At 63.1% G+C, this 2,218-nt stretch overlaps 1 protein-coding gene across 1 annotated transcript in view; it reads left to right on the top strand.

The window, feature by feature from the left end:
* CHLRE_02g141826v5 (uncharacterized protein) overlaps window positions 1–2,218 on the top strand; it is a 16,184-nt gene that overhangs the window by 8,482 nt on the left and 5,484 nt on the right. The window lies entirely within an intron of this gene.

Raw genomic sequence — 2,218 nt, 5'->3', positions numbered from 1 at the left:
AGGGAGGGAGGAGGGAGGAGGGAGAATATTACACTTGGTAGTGGCGAAGCCACTGATGACTAGGGCTGACAAGCCCTAGTGTTGGGTGAGCGCGTTCCACACGCTCACCCCTAGGCACGCCTGACACAGCAGGGGATAAGGCCCCAGTCCTGGTCAAGACAAAAGAGACACGGAGACACAAGGCTCACGCCTTCTCCACCAAAAGAAAGCACAACAGCCAGCAGGCTAGGGCGGAGCCTCAGATGGGCAGACACAACTGCCTCCTTCACACCACACCACACGTACACACCAGACCAAAACACACGCCAGGAAAACACCGCCCGCCAAGGCCAGAAATGCACACAAGGCCGTCCTGCCACAAACAGCACCCCTGGCCACAACAGAGGGAAGGCAAGGCGCTTAGGGCGCATAAAGCAAGCTAACCAAGCCCCCTCAAAAGGACCAGCAGGGGCCGCTCTCTGGCGGAAACCACACCCTGCATCGCTGGCCCTGGCGAAGCCCCCCAGCCCAACCACAAACATAAACAGAAAACAGAAAGCAGAAACCCTGACCCTCTCTAGCCCACCCTCATGCACCTGCGGAACCGTGCTTAGTCCTCGTCACTGTCCGTGATGGCCTGAGCGGGTTGTCCCGCGTTCATACCTGTGTGACAGCGCAACTGGCCGTTTACTACTCTCAGGAAGGGATGCTGTGCACCCACTTGATCCCAGCCCTTCCGCGGCACTCCCAGTGCTGTGAATGCTTTTAAGCGACCCCACAAGTCGATCACTGCTGTGTCAATCGCTTGTTGGGTGTCCGTCTGTATTTGAGCCTGTTGTTGCTGCTGCTGCTGCGGCTGCTGCTGCGGCTGCTGCTGCGGCTGCTGCTGCAGCTGCTGCTGCGGTAACTGGCCCTGCTGTAGAGGTTGTTGCGGCAGTGGTGCTGTGGCAGCGTTGGCTAGGCCACGGCGCCTTGCGGCATACAGCGCGCACCGCCCCCTCTCCATAGCCGCTAACGCCGCCATAGCCACTACATCCCACACTGCTTGTTGCACGCCAGCCGGGGCCTCAAACAACCACACCTGCTCCCTGGTGGGCGGGGCCGCAAGCTGCGCTGCGAGCTGCTGCACAACCGCCTGAGCTACTGCGCACTGCCAAAACGCGTGTAGCCTGGGGCTGTGGGTTGGCGTCACACCGCATCCACACGGCACCGGACCAGGTGCATGTGTGAGATGCGTGTTACCGGCAATGCCAATGCCGTCGATTGACACCCGCCAAGCTGTCTCCTTGTGGGCATTCTCCCAGCGTATCCGCCAGAGCCGGTCAAAGGGGGGAATCCAGCGTTGTGGGGGGGTTGCTGGTGGTGTCTCGCGCGCCTCAGCTGCATATGCCGTGTGCAGTTGACTGCGGGCTACCCCGACGTCTCCCAGCTGCATGACGGTAGCAACACGTACAGACAGCTTCTCCAGCGCCAGGGGTTGCTGCATGCCAGGTATCCTCCAGCCAAGGCAAGGCATGATCAGCCGAACCACTGCCGATTCCGAGGGCGGGGCGGGGCCCAACCCAGCCTGGAGCCGTTCCTGCACTGCACGTGCTGCTGCCAGCCAGGTCTCTGGTATGTCTGCTGCAAGGCTATTCAGGCCCTCGAGTGCCGGCTGCTCGCGTAGCTGCGTCTCTGGGTCAAGGTGCTGCCGCACCCATTCCTCCCATGCCACACCCTCGCTCCCACTGGCCGTGTTGTCCGCCATGCTGCCGCCGCTGTCAGTGCTTGCACCAGGTCACCTACGGTGCGCAGGTGGCGACACGCTGCGAGGCGTGTATGGTGCGCCTCAAGGCCAGGCCGTCGGGTGTGGTCACTCACAGGCAGGAGCGGATTGCCCCACAAAGGTGCTGCCCAGCACCAGTCGCCTGGCGCTGGTGGCGGCGTCCTCACCGCTCTCACAGGCGGGAGATGGCCCAAAGCCTCATAGATGCGCTGCAAGTCGCCCGGCAACTGGCATCCCATGGGTCGGACGTCAGGGCGGGCTGTGAGCATGGTCCATGGGCGCAGCGAGGGATGGTGCCGTTGTAGGCTAAGGGCCACAACGCGGTGCAAGGGGTGGTGTTGCTCCGTGGGCGCTGCAGCTTCTGCCTGGACGAGTCGGGCCGCCCACAAGGCCTCACGGCCCCGTAGGTGCGCTCGGAGCGGCAGCATTCCGAAGCCGCCGGAGGGAGGAGGGAGGAGGGAGGGAGGAGGGAGG

This window comes from Chlamydomonas reinhardtii, chromosome 2 (genome assembly GCF_000002595.2).
Source record: "Chlamydomonas reinhardtii strain CC-503 cw92 mt+ chromosome 2, whole genome shotgun sequence".
Classification (NCBI taxonomy): domain Eukaryota; kingdom Viridiplantae; phylum Chlorophyta; class Chlorophyceae; order Chlamydomonadales; family Chlamydomonadaceae; genus Chlamydomonas; species Chlamydomonas reinhardtii.
Note: the sequence above shows the minus strand (reverse complement) of the source record. Positions and strands in the feature narration are given on the sequence as shown.